Below are 17803 nucleotides of genomic sequence, written 5' to 3' on the forward strand. Positions count from 1 at the left end.
CTGAACTCTATTGACTCAGAATAGACTTCAGATTCAAACTGGGAAACTGAGTCAGTTGTGGGCTCCCACACTTCAGTCTCTGAGGGAGTGGAGATGGTACAAAGGAAGCTCCCAGTCAAATCCTCTACTGGACAGCACGCAAAAATGAGAAACGAATCTTCGTTTTTAAAAGTCACACTGGAACTCGACACTCTGGAATTTGGGGTTCATCAGGAGAATGACACTCAAGGTCCCGAGACAGCCCAGGTAGGTAGTGTCGCTTCTCCTGGACATCTCAACAGCACTAGGCACACACCAGCCAAATCAGAAGTGAGAACTTCGCCATTAAATCAGAAGTACCCCCACACACTCTTGTTGCTATAGAAACTTGTTTTTGGTAACCTGCCTTATGCATTCACTATCTCATCGTTTGGTATTTCCTTGGACACAGGAATTGGTTTGAGGATGAGTGTGTGACTCCATGGAGATTTGTAAAATGTGATAACAACATTTCTAGGTGGATCTCAAGAAGAATATTCTTTTCTGGCTGAGCTGCCCAAAGCCAGGTGCTGTCTGGAGTGGATATGAGCGCTGGATTGACTGTGGCCATGTTGAGACTGGTCCAAGGAGAAAGGCAGGACCTTTTCACAGTCACAGCAGTCGATGGTTCAAAAGCTGCACACAGCCTTCCCCAGCCTTGAGGTGCTGACTTGGTGACATAACTGAGCCTCCAGCCTCTTGCAGCTGCCGTGGTAACTGATCATTGTAAATACACTGCTTGATGGGCTCTTCCCGGCCACCCCTTTCCTGTTCCAGCCCCACTACCAGCCTAAGGTGGCACTAAGAAGTCAGGTCACCTGCCTCCACCCACTCCCAGCTTCCTCCCCCTCACTCTCGTCTCTTTCTTCTTCTGTTCTCTGTTGGCAAACCTCCTTCCATCCCAGCACCCTGTATGAAGGGGCCCCATCACTGTTAGCTCATGTCAACTGTGCCTGCAGCTCCATGGACTCAGTCCCAGACCTCCCTGCCCTCTGCGTGGAGCACACATGGACCCAGGCCTTTCTGAGATAAATCACACTTGGAGCTGTCTTGGTTTGATGACAAGGTCAAGGCTGGGAGTATTTTGGGGAGAGAGAGAGCTTCATTAGCATGGCAGTCTCTAAGATGCAGAATGAGAAAGAGGGTTGGTGGACGCCCCCCAGGAAGGAGATATGTGGGGCAACTGTGTCTTCTTCCAGGACTTCCCTGCTTTTTCAAGCCTTGCCTGTGTCCTGGGAGACTGACCTCTGAACAGTACCAGCAGGACATCTTGTCCTCTGGCTTCTGGACTGGTATGGTCAATGAGGAGCAGTAGCAGGAGCTTTAAAGGAGAGATTGCTACTTAAGAGTAATACTCTCCTCATCCTGGTCAGGTTCAGCAGGCTTTTCCTGTGAGACTCCAGCTCCTGCCAAGCGCTCTTCATCCTGGCACCACTTTCTTTCCACTGGGGTCTGGGAGCTGCCCTGCTCCCTGCGATGCTCTGGCTGGATTGGGGACTGTCTCGGTTATGTTTGGTTGCTGCGATGAAACACCACGACTGAAAGTGACCTTATGGTGCTAGACAGAGAACCACAATGGTTCTAGATGGTTCCACAGTGTTGGGGACAGCATGGCAGCAGACAGCTGGAGCAGGCAGCTGAGGGATCACATCTCCACCCACAAACAGGAAGCAGAGCTTGAGCTGCAAATGGGACAAGGCTAGAGATTCTCAAAGCCTGTCCCCAGGGATATACTTCCTCCGGTAAGACTGTATCTCCTAAAGGTCTGTCAGACATCTAAAGGTTCCCCAAACAGTGTCACCAACCAGGGACCAAGTGTTCAAACTCATGAGCCTGTGGGGGACATTTCTTATTCAAACCACCACATCGATGGATGTCTGATATTTCTCATTTCATTAGATCTTATGTTTTCCCCCAAATCTCTGTAGGTGTACACCTCTGAAAAGAAAAGAATGGAACTCCTTCAGCTAAAACTTTTGTGTGTTTCTTGCCAGGATGCTGACCCTTATAACAACTGACATTCTGCTCTGTATGCAAGATATGGGGACTGTATGCCCATAATTTAACGCTTTTTTTTTTTTCCGAGACAGGGTTTCTCTGTGTAGCTTTGCACCTTTCCTGGGACTCACTTGGTAGCCCAGGCTTGCCTCGAACTCACAGAGATCCGCCTGCCTCTGCCTCCTGAGTGCTGGGATTAAAGGCGTGCGCCACCACTGCCCGGCAACTTAGCACTTTTATACTGAATTCTTTAATCATGTCTATGATTACAAGTTTCATATGTATGTATATGTATATATTTATATATGCATCATATATATTTGTATTATATATGCCCATTTATATACACTATATGTGTATACTTATATATGTCTATTTATATATACTATTTGCATATATTCATATATATACATACATATTTGGGGGGATCTTCCCACCTCAAATAATCTGATCAAGAAAATCTCTCACAGGTTTGCCTGTGAACTGATTCCAGATGTAGTCGAGTTGATAATGAAGATTAGACATCACAGTGTGTGTGGTATGCAACTAACATGATAATTTTATAAATATTTATAGGATACAATGTAATATTTCAACATATGAGCACAATATAAAATGATTGTTTCTTGTGTTGTGAATATTCAAAATCACATCTACAATCTATTTTTTAAATATACTATAGTTACCGTGTGTGTGTGTGTGTGTGTGTGTGTGTGTGTGTGTGTGTGTGTGTGTGTTGGACAGTTTATTAGAATGGCTTACAGGCTGTGGTCTGAGTCCAACAATGGCTGTCTTATGATGAAAAGGTTGAGAATCCAGTCATTGGCTACCCTGGGCTTCTAAATCCTGGCCTTGAATCTCAGTGTTGTGTTGTACTTTAACAAATGTGGAATGTCTCACTGAAGTGTCAGCTCCATAAGGGCATGAATTGCTACTTACTTGTATATGGAACACTTGGAACCACAAATTCTGAAGGCACAAACCCCACCAGACATATCTGTGAGCAAACACCTGTCTGTGTGGTCCAGGTGTATTCAGGCTAACGGCTTGTATAAACACCGACTGCGCCTGAAATCCAGTAGGGGGCCCTGAAGAGCAGAGCAGCTGAGAAAATTCCACTAACCGTGAAGTACTTGCAAGGTGGCCGCATGCTGAATTATTCCTTGTCCAGCGAGCGTGTTAGCCACACTTTTGTCACAACGTGTTTAAAGGGGGGACATTTTCTTTTGGCTCAGGGTCTCTGAGGTTATGGTTTATGGCTGGCTACATTTCTTCCAGGCCGAGGGAAAGCCAAACAAAAGGTAAGAGGGTGTAGAAGAACCGAGTTGTTGACCTCATGGCAGCCAAGGAGCAGAGGGAAGAAGAGGAAGGGCCCCAGAGCATGGCATCAGCTCCTCAGAACAAACTCGGGTGCCAGGGCTGCTGCGTCAGGGAGATGGGACAGGTTAGATTCATGGACAGAGAAATTAGAGATCACCGCAGAGTTTCTTTCTCCCTTGGGATCTATATGACACCAAGAAGAGACAGATGCCATTCTCCTAGCTAGGGAGTCAGACACCTGGTTGCCATGGATTTCCTATCTTGCTGGTACAGTGCGTGGTGTACAAAACATTTCCCTTGACCTTGAGAGGGTCTGGTGGCAGTGCTCAGTGCAGAGGAAATTTCACTCTGGTCTTTGGGTGATGGTACCGAGGTTGGCTTGGGAGACATGCACGCTCAGTCAAGTGATGTGTCTAGGGAAGGAGGTGAGGTGGCAGGTCCCCAGGAGGCCACACTGTAGGTGGGCCACCTCCACTGCCTTTTTATTCCTTTCTGCTTGTTTTGTAGGTGTGGAAGCCAGGTCCGGCCAGAGAGGGTCCTGAAAGCCACAGCGCTGAACTGGAACTACCTTTCATAAATGTCTTTCTCTGGGTAGTGGTGCTTTGTGTTAGGAAAAGTGGGAGTCTGCCTGTGAGAGGGGAAAGATACATGTATGCATGTGATAAAGGTATGGAGGACAGGATTCCACTGGTGAACAGTAAGAACATCGCTGTCGCTCAGGAAAGAGGGAGAGCCAACTGGAACCCAGATTAACCAGTTTACAGGTAGTACCCAGTGAGCAGGATCCTGGAAAAAAGAGTGGGCTTTGGAGTTTTGTTTTATTTTTTTGAAATTCGAAAATCACTTTTATCATATTTTTAGAAAGCTGGGAAGAAATACGTAACTCATCCATCTTGGGTATTTAAATAAACAAGCTGAAAATTCTGAAATCTAGGGGGTGAACAAGGAGCCCACGTTCATTTAACATCCTCACCACTTAATCCTTTAACCTCCCCTCCCCTGCCCACACTCCGCAGCCAAACCAAAGGGGCCCTGGCTCTCGGTACAGAAACTGGAGCTCCTTCTGTGGCTAGCCACAGCTCCCCTGGGCCTGGCCTTCTCGAAGGAGGGTTAGGACATCTTCCTCAGCAGGGGTCTCCGTTGAGAAAGCCCCGGAGGCCCTCAGAATCAGTGCCTTGATGCTTGCCTCCCCTGACAGAAATGCCTGTTCCCTGAGTTTCAGATGCAGCTCCACTATCTTCTCTGGCCACGCCACCCCACCCCACTTCATAGAAGCCCACCCCACTCAGAGTGTTTTAGCAATAGACGGTCCCGAAGAAAAGGCACTTTCCATCTTTCCCTTGGCACTTCCTCAGTCGCCAGAGAAGAGGAACCCAGGCTCCACATCTTTTCATTTCTTAATATCTCTCTCTCTCTCTCTCTCTCTCTCTCTCTCTCTCTCTCTCTCTCTCTCTCTCTCTCTCTCTCTCTTCTTTTTGTGTGTTTGGGGCGGGGGGGGGGGGGGGATTCTGAGACAGGGTTTCTCTGTGTATGTAACCTGACTGTCCTGGAACTCACTCTGTAGACCAGGCTGGCCTCGAATTCAGAGATCCGTCTGCCTTTGCCTCCCGAGTACTGGGATTAAAGGCGTGAGCCACCGTCTGGCATTTTTTCTTAATTAGTACATGTTAATTTAAATAGTATTCAGGGCCAGTGCGATATATCTGTACATGTACAGAGCATGCGTGGATCAAGTTCAGCCTCCCTTTTTCTGCCTCCACTACACTCCCCCCAATTCTTAGTAACCTCTATTCTGTTTTCAAGGCAGCTTGACCACGTCCACAAATGAGAGCACTTGTCTTTCTGTGTCTGGTTTATTTCATTTATAACATCATCCAGTTCCATTAACTTCAATGCAAATGACAGGATTTCATTCCTGTTGACTGGCGAATAATACTCTACTATGTGTATATTGTCTTAGCTATTTGCAATTAGCACTGCAATAAACATGGGCAGCTTCATTTTTATTTATTTATTTATTTATTTTAGATATACACCAAGGTGAAATAGCTGGGTGTTATAGGTCAGGTTTTAGTTTTTATTTGTTTGCTCGCTTTGGGGTGGGGGCGGGGGCGAGGGCAGGGGCGGGGGTTCCATCCTGCTCTCCACTGTGGCTGGCTTGACTTACAAGCATTAGAGTTGCTTTTTTTCCACACTTGCCAGCATTTATCTCTTAAAAAATAAGAAGAACAACCATTCTGTTTCCTCCCCCCTTACTCTTTTTAAGGCTTGTGATGTTCTTTTATCCACTTTAGTTTTGAGCTTCTATGGGTCATGGGACTGAAAAAGCTCCAACCCTTCTTCTTGCAGAGGTGGCGGAGGGCTTGGGAAACCATCTGATCAGACATCCCCCAGTCTTTCCCCTCCTGCATTGCCTTTTCTGGGCAAAGCTGTGCACAGCCCATCTGGCGGGGCAAACAGGAGCCATAACCTGAGCTCGTGGAAAGAGCGTGGTTACTGGTCATTTCCCAGGCTCACTTTTATTACGGACAAGGTGGGTGGAGGAGAATTGTCATGCATCTCATTGCATCAATATTTGATTTCCTCTCTGCACCTGGCTACCCTCCCAGCTTTGATCTCTGCCTCAGGGGCAGAGCCAGACAGGTGACTTTCACAATGCAAATCAGGGTCAGCCACTCTCTGCTCAGGCTTTGATCCCCTGGATAAGGAGAAGCTGGCAGGGAATGCCATGGACCCCAGTCCCTGCTCACCAGGGGACTCTCTGCGACCTTGCACAAGGTGGAATTCTGCAGAGGGCTGTCCTTATCGCTCTAGTAGCGGTTATTAAACTATCTGAGATCTGGTCATTTACACTATGAGAGCTTTAGAAGGGCTACGTGGGAAAGGCCAGCTTGCTCACAGATTGTATCTATGTACTTACCCTTGCTCAAATGTAAGTTAAGTGGCTAAGTTTAGCACAAGGTCAAGGCATTGGGAAATAGCCAGTTTTACACCTATTGCACTGGGGGCTTCTTTTATGGACTCTGATGAAATTATTCCCACTCTCCCATTTCCCAAAGGTTTCAATGCTGTAGCCCTTCCCATGCTGTCTGCACTGGGGCTCACCCTTGGTTCAGGGGTAGGGAAGAGGCAGGCTGTGAAGGACAAGAGAGAGTTCTTCCCTCTGAGAAGCACAGGTTGACCAGGAAGGGGAAGTAAAGGCAATTTCCGAGCACTCCAGCCCCAGGGTTCACCACAGAGAGAGGTAAAGGAAGGAGAATCAGAGGGCAGTGAACGTCCCTGTTTCCCGATGACCACGACTTTAACAACAAGAGAGGTAGCGTGGGTAGGATTCTCATATTTGACACTCTGAGAGCAATTTATTTCACAGGCTGCCCTCATTAGCTTGATACAATTCAGATTCATGCACAAAAAGTCTTCTATCGCTTTTACATTTCTCATTACACTGCAGGGGTGTGAAACCTTGTTGGTACAAGTATTTATCCATGGCAGATCTTCTAGAAACCTCTATTCTAAGCTTGTCACTAGGTATCCAATGCAGTCTTTTATAAGCCATGTTTTCAAGTGTTTATATTATTAGGAAAAAGCTAGCCTTAAGTTGCTTCACACAAAAGTGATATTTTGAGGACTGATACAGCTCTGTTGATGATATCTCTTACCGCCACCCATTTACCATGTCGGAGGAGGGGCTGTGGATTAAAAAACAGAGACAAGAGACAGCGAGTCATTCGTCCCAGCAGAATGCTGAATGTTGTTTATTGAAGGAGGGAGGAAACCTTAAATACAGGCTTACAGCACAATGGAGGATCCCCGGAGGGAGGGCAGAAGTGTGCTACCCAAAGTTCTACATTCTTGCATCTAAGCTGTTTACACCAAATGCAGGATACACGAACTAAGAACCTCCCGTGAGCTTTCAGAAGAAGGAAACCGGCAGGGAATCACCATAGGGAGGACATCTGGTCAAGGTCAGCAAGCAAGGCGGCAGCTACCCAAAATGGGGGGCCAGGGCCCAGCAATCTCTCCCTACACATGGACATGCTCTTGCTATCTGTTATTGCACAATAAACTACTCAGAAATGTAGTGGCCCCAAATAATCACTATTGCTCACTCCAGTGGTTCTGTAGCTTAACTAGATTGTCTCCCAGAGCTGTTTTAGGTAGCTGCAGTTGAATAGAAGCTGGGTGAGACCGACTCCAAGACAGCGAGCTCCGGTGGCTAGCATTGGCCGCAGGCTGGGAGTTCAGGTGAGGCTGTTGTCTTGAGTAGCTGTGTGTAGACCTTGATGGCTGAAGAGATCTGAGAACATTCCAATGGGCCCTTTCAAATGTGTCAAAGCTTTGTATGCCCTATCCTTGAAGGCCACACAGTCATACACATCATATTCAACAGCTCATGACACCCATCCGGATTTAAGGAGTGTGAAAAATGCAGGACTTCTTTGTGGGCTGGTTGGGTTGAGAGGCCCATCTTGGGCAACTGAGTGCCTTGGAACCATCTTTGGCGTCCCCTTAGTTTCCGCCCCCTCGTATCTTGAATTGCTTATGATCTTCCCTGACTGCTTTGCTAGCCTATCTAGATTCTCCCATGATGCTCTTTCATTTTCTTTCCCTGCTTGCATCAGCTTCGTCTTCCTTTTCAACAGTTTCAAATTCTTGCTGGATCAAAACTTCACCGGACAGCCTAGAGATGATGTGTCCAATCTGTGATATGTTCCGTCACAGGCAGATTTAGGTGGAGGCACAATAATGATGAATCCAACAACCCAGACTTGCTCTCCCTGAGATCATGGGTGGTCCAGTCCCTCCGGGAGACATGGTAGGTACAAATTACTGTAGCTTTACTCTTACTCCTGGGATTCGGAAATGAACTAGTACAACTGTAAAGAGACCCAAGTACAGAAGAGAAAGATGAGTCCTACCACCTGTATGAAGGAGCTAACATTCATCTGGTCATCTGGCATCCTTTAAATTGGCTGCATAACTCTTCAGGGGACAGCCTCTAAAAGTCCTAGCCATTAACCTGGCCTTTGTCATCCCTGACTCAGAGAATGTATTCTTGCACTGTCTACTTAGAAAGTGCTTGGGTCAGGAATTCCAGAGCCCTCGTTTGGAGATAAGGAAACAGAGCTTTAGAATTCATTAAAAATTCCACAAGTAAGACAAAGACAGACAAATTTCATTTCCCAAGGATCCCAAAGCCAAAACTCCTCATTGCACACAGCCAATTTAGAGTAAAAAAAAGCCAAAAAGATAGCAGTTAGGCCCCGCCCCTCGGAGGCATGGCCCAGCTTCATTCAGATGGAGACTACTGTTTTCATTTTCATGGGTGATCAGCCAGGTTTCTACCCCTTGATTGCCTGCTGATCTCTACATCCTACTGACTTTCACTCACTCTACCCAGTCCTGTGCCCCTCTCTACCCAGTCCTGTGTACCCAGCCTGGCCCATCCTTTTTCCTTCCTGCCCTTGTTTCTCAAAGGGGCAGCAGTCAGCATATCAATTTACAGCTGTTTCACACGCTGCTGTCTGTTCTCTGGGGAGCTCATAGTCCAGGCTCAGTGACTCTAGTCAGTACAAACTCGCAGGGTATTTACTTATATGGAATTTTTCAACCCTACTTACAATTTCGGCCAAAGAATTAGGCAAAATGCCTTGCATATATCCCAGAAGTCGTAAAATGGATTTTTCAGGCTGGTATTGGTTAAAAAATAGTTCTCCATATGGAATGGAGAAGAGGGCTGGGAACCACCTTTCCCAAAGGCTTTTAAGATAAAGTGGTGCTCACAGCTTGGGCATAGGTCGGGAGGTGGGAGGGGGCTACTGAAAGTTCCATACAGCGCAGCTCTTAGGATGCTGTAGGATTGTTCTTAACTACCACAAAGAAGAAAATACTGAGTTTCCTAGTTGACAGACATTTTTTTCAGGCCTAGAGGCAGAGCTGTATTGATCAGGTCAACAGGCTTCAATATCTGCTTTGGAGAAAATCATAAACACCGACTTTTGTCTTAACAAAAGCATCTTTCATGTCCACATTGGAAACCCTTTCTTCCTTGTCTTGAGAATTATTTCATTAGTCCAGTATGAAGACCTGCAAACATCAGACTAACCTAATGTGTGCTGAGTGACATCCATAGATACTTCGTCATCCTCCAAGAAGACCTCTCCTGGGGCGTCTGCAATCACTCTCCTCTACTTTCTTTTCATGGACACTGACTGGGTCCAGGAAAGTCTCATGGAAATTATGCTAGTGTGTTGAGATCTCAAGGGACCCACAGTAACCAGGCAGTGGAAGTGCACGCCTTTAATCTCAGCACCTGGGAGGCAGAAGCAGGCAGATCTCTGTGAGTTCGAAGCCAGCCTGGTATGCAGACCTACTTTCAGGATAGCTAGGGCTACACAGAGAAATCCTGTCTCAAAAACAAACAAACACACAGACACAGACAGACAGACAGACAGACAGACAGACAGACACACACACACACACACACACACACACATGCAAGACCCACAGTTATTTCTGACTCAACTGTTTATTAGCTAGTGATGTACTTACCACCTTTTTGAGCTTCCGCTTTCTCCTCCTGTTCAGGTAGTAGGGTGAACATGGAGGAATTGCCCTCCCAGGATCTCATACCATTGGGTTCCAACGCAATGAGGAAATTAGAAAGAGACGTGGACAAAGCGCAAGGCCTGTGCGTGTGGCTCATTGCATATCCAACGCTCTTCCTATTGTGAATTCGGCCTGCTGGCATGTCCAGTCTTTTCCAATATAGGGACACTGGTGTCGCTCTGACAAGGAAGAGCAGGCCACCACCCATTTCCCGTGGAACACCATCTCCATTTGTGGTTCACATGTCGAAATGCTGTGCATGACAGCCAGCTATCAAGATGGCTGGAGTCTCTTCGATTCAGTTTGCTGATTGTAACTGGTAATGTCCCCTTCCCCTCCCCCGTTTAAAACAAGATCTCTTCAGAATATACCCTGCCTCAGAAACTAGTTATTTACACTATGTATGTTCCAGAAATACCTTGTAATGAACCATACAAATCTATTTGTCCTGCTGCTACTATAATTGCCTATATCTTATTATAACTTAATATGTAACAGATTTTTTTGGGTGAAGCCAGAAGCAACTGAGCATTCACTGAGAACGCAGACATTGAAGGTTGTTGAGGAGCCAGTGAACCCACTAATTGGATAAAAGGGGGGTGGTGTGGAAATTTAATTAAACTGGCATTTGCTCTAGCTGCTGGAAATATTAATAAGAAAATGAGCTGTTAAAAAAAAAAAAAAAGCAAAAGGCGAGGGATGACATTAAAAATGCCATGGTGCCTTTCTTTCTAGCATCGAGGAGGAAATGGATCTCTTGCTTCCGTGATTTGCCGGTCATCTGTCCACTGAGCCCTGCCGACAGCTTGTTTGGGCAGAGATCACAAAGAAAGGCGCTTGGAAAGCTGTGAGTCGAGAGGAGGAGTGTGAGATTCTTGATTTGGGGACCAGATGCATCTCTTGGCAGCTCTTCATGAAAACATAAAGATAAAATATGTGTCTAAAAAGGCTGGGTGGGGGGAGGCGAGAAAAGAAAAAAAAAGCTGTTTTCCTCCCTCTTCTCAAGTCCTCCTCCCAGAAAGGGAGGCGGGGAACATCTGCATCCATTCAAGCAATAACGCTTAAACAATTGTCAAATTTGAGAGGGGCGCATGAGGGTTTTGAACCCCGCATTTAAATACATTCCATAGCCCAGGAGCCTTCGGGAAGACACCACCCTCCCTGGGCCTGAAAACAAGAGCCCAGGAAGGCAAACACAGATGGCAATGCTGTGTTTAGTTAGGGCTGCTCTAACAGGTTTGTTTAAGTGGCTGAGGGGCCAGACAGTCGTTCCCCTAGAGACCACTGCCCCATCACCACCAGGGACAGCTGGGCCTCGTGGGGACCTCCGGGTTAATGGACTCAGCCAAGGGCCTGGACCGCAGCGGAAGACAATTCTTCACTCAGAAGGCCAAAGGGCCTGCAATCTTCCCTTCGGTTCTGGACATTAGTAGGCGTCTGGAGAAGCTGCTCTGATCAATAGGATGCTTCCGTTGGGGGGTGGGGGGGAAGCTTGCCTCAGGGAAGTTGTCTTTTGACTATAGGCCTGACAAAGGCATCATGTTCTGCTGTTTTTATCACGAGTGCTCGCTTTTCTTCATCCCGCCCCCCCCCCCCCACCCTCTCCCATCACTTGGGAAAACTTACGAGAAATGGTGATTTGGGCCAAAATGTGTGGCAGTTCTTTCACGTAGATTTCTATTTCTTGTGAGTGACCAGGGCTCTGAGGAGCTCTGCTCACATGCGTCGCTGCTGGATGGTGCAGGCATGCCTCAAGCCTGTGTTGTGACTTCTGGTTGCCTCGACTTCCAACTTGGTCCTTGTATTGGCTCTTCACTTTCCAAGGTTCCAACGCTCCAGGGACCTGTGGCTAATTGGAGAATGAAGATATTAAGTAGAGAGAGGGGTGGGAGCAGAGAAGTAGAGACAGAGAGGTCTCATAACTTTCCTTGCACTATACTGCTGTAGTTATTACTAATATTCCAGTATGCCTAATTTATATATTAAACTTACCGTAGGTCTATATGTCTACAGTCCATAAACCAGTATATGTAGAATGTAGGGTTTGGTACTGTCTACGGTCTCAAACATCCAGTGAGAATCTTAGACAGTATTTACTTGTACATAGAGACCCTTGTTCTACAAATTAGCTAACTTAAAAAAAAAATAGAAAAATCTTTGCCTTACAGTTCTGAGGGATAAAATCCCCAATGGAAGAGCCAACAGGGCCACATGTTCTCCAGAGGCTGTGTTGAATGTTTCCTTGCCTCTCCCCAGCTCTGTGTGACCTGAGAGCTCTTGGTATCCTGGGCTTTGTTGACAAATAAATCCAATCCTGCCTCTACCTTTACATGGCTGTCTTCCCTGGATGGTTGTCTCTGTATCCAGCCCCTTTCTCTTAGCGTGACATTAGTTACCTGGCCAGGGTGCACCCCAACTCAGTCTGCTGGCATCTGCAAAACTCTACTAGGAAAGAGGTTTGTTTTCACATGTATTGGGAGTTAAAAAAAAAACTCAGTTTCTCGCTTTGGCCAGGACCATTCAGCATCCAACAGCCTTTATTGCAAGAACCAGAATGATAAGATACATCGATTCTATTTAGGTCGGCATACTTGTGAAATCTTGCCCTGGACTCTCAGTGGCACGCTGCTTGCCTGGCAAGGCCCTGGGTTTGATCCCTGACACAAAAGATAAGCACAAAACCAAATGTTTGGACTCCTGTTTGTGTCCTTCCGATGAACACATACTCCTAGTGTCCACAAACAGATATGAAAAATTAATTATATGTGAAATAAGACTACAAATTAGTCTTGTGGGGTTTTCAACATTGAAAATGACCTTGACTCTCTTTTTAAAGACCACCAAGCCACCAACACCGACTGTTGTTTCTTAATTCATTGTGTTATCATCGTTTCCTGCTTACCGGTGTTGAAATGTTCCTTCTATTATGAAATAGTGGAGACTGCAAATGGTACTTATTTGCTTTCACATTTTAAGAATGATATCCTAACTTGGCAAAAAGTAAAATGTTGAGAATCGTCTATCATTCCTTAATTTTTGGCCCTTTTCTTCCTCAGTAAAATCTGAATGTGTGGGAATCACTGCAATAAGATAGTTCTTTTCTTTTTGAGACAAGGTTTCAGTACCCCAGACTCACTCCCTCTGAGCTCAGGCTGACCTTGAACAAAGTGGTCCTCCAGCTTCAGCTTCCCAAGTGCTGTGATTGCAGCCAGGCACCAGTGTGCCCAAAGAGGTTTCGGTTTTATCTTTGTAAAGTGTGGGGACAATTTTATTAGAACTTAAAAGAAAATTAATCAGCAAAGCAGACAAGCTGGGAATGTCAGCAGCTGGCCAGAGGAGGGCAATAGAGAAAAGAAAGAGAGAAAACCACACAGTTTGAGTTAGGTTGGCATGGAGGTCAGTCACATGATAGACAAACTGCTGTATGACAAGGGAGGGAAGCCATAGAAAAAGCTCGAGTCCCAGATACAAGATACAAGCATCCTTAGGTTCTCACCAGCAACCAAAGGAACTGGACAGAAGAGAAGAAAAAGGAAATGTTACAATGTTCTTAGTCAGGATTCAGAGAGACCAGCAGACCCAACAGAACCTGGTGGGGGCACTCAGGAGAGCTTGCACTGTGGAAGTGTGAGAATACATGTCTCACTAAAGGGCTAATTAGTCCTCCTGCCGTAGCTTAAGGTGGACCTACTTTCATGAAGGATGGTCTATTGGCCAGGTGATTGACCTTGCTAACGAAATTAAATCTTAATGGAGAGAAAAATGCCATGTTCCCACCTAAAGGTAGATTCCATTCTTTACTGTAAGATTACTCCGAAGAGGTAACACTGAAATCATTTCAGAAATGGGATGAAATTAGAGAATGGATATGACACATTTCCATGGAGATCTAGAGATCCATTTGCAAAGCTGTCCAGACACTAGTCCCTAAGGAGTTAGTTTATTTATGCCTTTAATAGTGGTCACTATTCGCTTCCATGAAGTTTGGCTGTTATTGCTTTATTTAATGTAATTGACTATCTTATCTGTCCAGGGACGGAATGAGGTAGTGCTCTAGTTTAATTTCTGTTGCTATGATACAATATCCTGACTAAAAGCAACTTACAGGAAGAAGGCTTTTTTTGAGCTCATAATTCCAGGTTTCAGTCTATCATTAAGGGGAAGTCAAGGCAGGAACTTGAGACAGGCAGGTACATCAAATCCACAGTCAAGAGAAGAGATAAGTGAATGTACACAAACTCACTTGTGCTTATCCTGTTTTCTCTACTGTAACACAGTTCAGGACCCACTGCCTAGGGCATGGTGCCACCTACAGTGGGCCGAGTCTCTCCTTATCAATTAACTTCATTAAGAAAAACTCACTCCTACGGCCGATCTGATCTAGACAATTGCTCAGTGAGACTCTCTTCCCAGGCTTTCTGGGTTGTTTCAAGCTGATAATTAAAGCTAACCAACCAAGGTGGGAATTTGGCAATGAGCCCAAGATTGACCATCATGACTCAGAATTAAAGCTCTTTAAAATGTGATTACTGGTTGCACATAATGGCTAAGCCTATAGTTCCAGCTCTGTAGGAGGCTGAGATGGAAGCATTACTTGAATCCACAGGTTGAAGACCACCATGGGCAGGAGAACAAGAACTCATCTTATAAGAAGAAAAAAAATGTGATTTTCAAGCCATCTGGAAAAATAATTCTAGTTTCTAACATTTCTGTACATTTCCATCTTTGCAGGGGCCCACCTCCTACGTTATATGCACTGTGTCATTTTCAAATTATGATACTGGTGACTGAATCCATGGTAGTGAGTCAATATTTTCTTTGCATAAACCAAAATGCCACCAGACTCCACTTCAACGGTCTGAACATTTTCCGTCCCTGACATGAGAGTGAAAGACTTTGATTGGCAGCAGACGTGAACGGTTGAGCAAGCCAGCGGGTCACAGACAGGATAGCAGAGTGACTAATCAGTCAAAACTCTGGACTTCTACCTTTGCTTGGTTTTGTTTCCTGAAAAAAAAAAAAAAAAAAGGTTCCTGTTTGTGCATTTGAGCAGGAGCAGTTTTTCACAATGAAAGGAAGCTAAGCAAGTGTTAGACCTGACGGTCCAACAAGATTGATTCTGGATATAGTCACTTAAGCTTATCAAAGAGCTTTGTGGCTCTCAAGACAGGTAGATTAATTATTGACCGACAGGAGGTGGGAAATGCTGGCTCACCACTAAGCAAAGAGACAGGAGTCAGAGCAAAGAGCGGACAATTCAAGTTCAACCATATTTTCCAGCAAAGGCATATGGGGGAAATGGGTTCTTGTTGAAGGAAGACAACTAGAACTTCCTCTTGGGACATTAACATTGTTTTTCCAGCAGTGCTTTTAGAGTCAGATGAAGGGATATGTGTTTGGGGTGCATAGACCAGTCCTTCCTTGTATAGGACAGAGCTGCTTAGCTGTGACAGCTAGGCTAGTTTCTCTTTCTTCCTTCATAAACCAAGTCTGGTTCCTGTCAGTAAAGGAATGAGGTCATGGCTCTTTTTACCAAGACTCTCTCTATATGGACAGTATAGGTGCAGTCAAGTCTGAGCACCCATCCTTATCTATGCTTAATACAGGACTACTCTTCATTTTGGCCAAAGATAATTTCTGGTTAGGTCATAACATATGCTGGTTTGGGCCATCTTAATCTGGAAAGCACATTCCTCCTCCCTCCCCGCCCCCCCCAGCCCCAATCAGCCTAGTTCAGGGGAAGGAAATTCTAGATCCCGTCCCCACTGTACAAATGTATACTATGTGCCGCAGAGAAGAGCTGGTTGTTAACGGAAGGAATGGAGTGTTGCCTGGGCCACCTGGAGGTTGACCAGGTAGCTGATCTGGCTCTAGCTGTGACTTTCTTTCACCGGTGCTAATTTGAGAGGGCCAGATGTATCTCCAGCAGCCTAGACACTCTTAGCTGCACACACTCTGAGTCAGTGAACTCAGAATCTGCTTTGAAGGTCTAGAACTCGGTTTTTAAAAAACAAAGAGTCCAGACTATAAACTAGTAACTCAAGCACAGATTGCTAGACTTGTCTAAACCGTGGAAGAGAAGGGGAATGGTAGATGGGAAGGTGGTTGCAGAGAAACACTTTCCTACAGTCCACCAAAAGCTCAGTAAACAAGCAACAATATTTTGGCCAAGAATGGACTGAATATACAACTGTGGTCCCATAAAACCACAATGGACCTGGAAAATAGCGGCCAGCTGGTGGCATTCCTTACTTATTTGTGGGACACTAGTGTAAACAAACCCAGCAGTGCCAGTTGTATGAAATCATGGCACATAAAATCATGTAAATTGCACAGTACTTGATAATGTAATAAATAATGGGTTTCTGGGTTTTTTCATTGGTATAAAATGTACTTCTTCTATGTGCAAAAAACAAAATCTAGGGTAAAACAGTATGCAGCTTTAGCTGGCAGCAGCCTCATCCAATCTCATGTTTACTGTGTCCCTTTCCTGTATCAAGAAGTCACAATGGGGGGACCAGGCTATACTATCTAGGTTTGTATAAGTGCACTCCACAATGTTGAACCAAGGAGGAAATTGCTCAACAATGTATTTCTCTGAATATATCCGGCCATTAAGTAGCATGTGACTGCATTTTCTCTTTCTTTTATAAATAAACTCTCCTCGAATTACACTACTTTAAGTGTGCCCCAGGGCCTGTTGGGGGAAAGTCAATGATAGAAGACTGATCTGGGTGCATTACATTACTAATTAGTTTAAAAGAAGATTTATCTTAAAAGTGTGTTTTTCTTACATCAAGGGGTTCCAGAGTCCCTTGTCTTCCCCTCTACATTGCTTCGAGATTACAGAATGGTAGACTGATAGTCTTTAAGCAGAAATGTCTCTGTTGAAAAAGTTGGCCTCAAGCATTCCCCTCATCCTGTTTGGAACCATGGGAAGTAGATACAGAGGGCCGTGACATCCAGGTTTCAGCTTTATTGCTTATCGAGAATGGCCTTCCTTCTGGTCCACCAAAGGAGTAATATGTCCACCAGCTTGCAAGATGGAGATATCGCATTCAGGCCAGCTTACCTTCCAAGGCACTCTAAGTGAACAGAGGCAAGAATACATGCATTGTGGACAGGTACCAGACAGTCAACCTACAGAGTTCAGTCTCTGAAAGTTCTACTCTGGTTTCTCATCTCATGAGTCAACACCCTTCACTCTTGGCAAGTGATGGAGGAGGATATGAGAAGGTAGGGAGCTGTCAGCCAAATAATTTGGGAAAGGAAATCTTTTCTATTGTATTGAGCAATGTAATAGTGCTAAAGAATGTACAGACAGGCAAAGAGGATTGCTTCTACATAGAAACAGTCTTCTAGAATCAAATGTTTACCTGGGTTGATGATGGTTGAAAATTAATGTGATTTTTAATGACGTCTTAAAATGAAAAGCTTCCTTCCTATGAAGTCCCCATGTGAAAGGAGAGGAGGAGAATGTGCTGTGCCCTGAGTTCTTGTCATGGTACTGTTTTGGAGCCATGCAATTGAGATTGCACACTTGGGTGGTATCCTGGGAAGATTTAGTATCGTCCTCTTTCAGAATGAATGAATACATGCATGTATACAGATGAACAGACACACATGAGGCCTTTTTACTTCAACAAACCTTATTGATGGTCTATCATATACTAAATGCTGTTGTAGGTGGTAATATAGAAGCAGAATGCAGAGACTCTGTACTGAAGATGGTCACAGACTTAAATATTGGAAATGCTTAAAGCGGCAGTAATAGATACAAAATAACAGCAGCTCATATTCACTGAACATTGAATATGCCATATACCAACATATGCACTTCTCATGTATTTTATGATTT

The 17803-nt window shown here is 45.1% G+C and overlaps 2 long non-coding RNA genes across 6 annotated transcripts; one reads left to right on the forward strand and one right to left on the reverse strand.

Moving 5' to 3' along the window:
• Window positions 1-3145: 3145 nt before the first annotated feature.
• On the forward strand, window positions 3146-15666 carry LOC143274551 (uncharacterized). Of its 4 annotated transcripts, none has more exons than XR_013053215.1 (4): window positions 3146-3317; window positions 8059-8152; window positions 9925-10264; window positions 10681-10813. It is a non-coding gene; the product is annotated as an uncharacterized LOC143274551 (long non-coding RNA). The 4 variants fall into 4 exon arrangements; XR_013053217.1 differs by lacking the exon at window positions 3146-3317 and adding an exon at window positions 7453-7581; XR_013053216.1 differs by lacking the exon at window positions 3146-3317 and adding an exon at window positions 14677-15666 and having other exon boundaries at window positions 8018-8152; window positions 10681-10792.
• On the reverse strand, window positions 7061-12332 carry LOC121831759 (uncharacterized). 2 transcript variants are annotated; one of them, XR_013053212.1, is made up of 3 exons: window positions 12112-12332; window positions 11572-11794; window positions 7061-9649 (listed from the first exon to the last, which is right to left on the reverse strand). It is a non-coding gene; the product is annotated as an uncharacterized LOC121831759 (long non-coding RNA). The 2 variants fall into 2 exon arrangements; XR_013053213.1 differs by having other exon boundaries at window positions 7061-10854.
• Window positions 15667-17803: the final 2137 nt, after the last annotated feature.

This window comes from Peromyscus maniculatus, chromosome 8, assembly GCF_049852395.1.
Source record: "Peromyscus maniculatus bairdii isolate BWxNUB_F1_BW_parent chromosome 8, HU_Pman_BW_mat_3.1, whole genome shotgun sequence".
NCBI classification, from domain to species: Eukaryota; Metazoa; Chordata; class Mammalia; order Rodentia; family Cricetidae; genus Peromyscus; species Peromyscus maniculatus.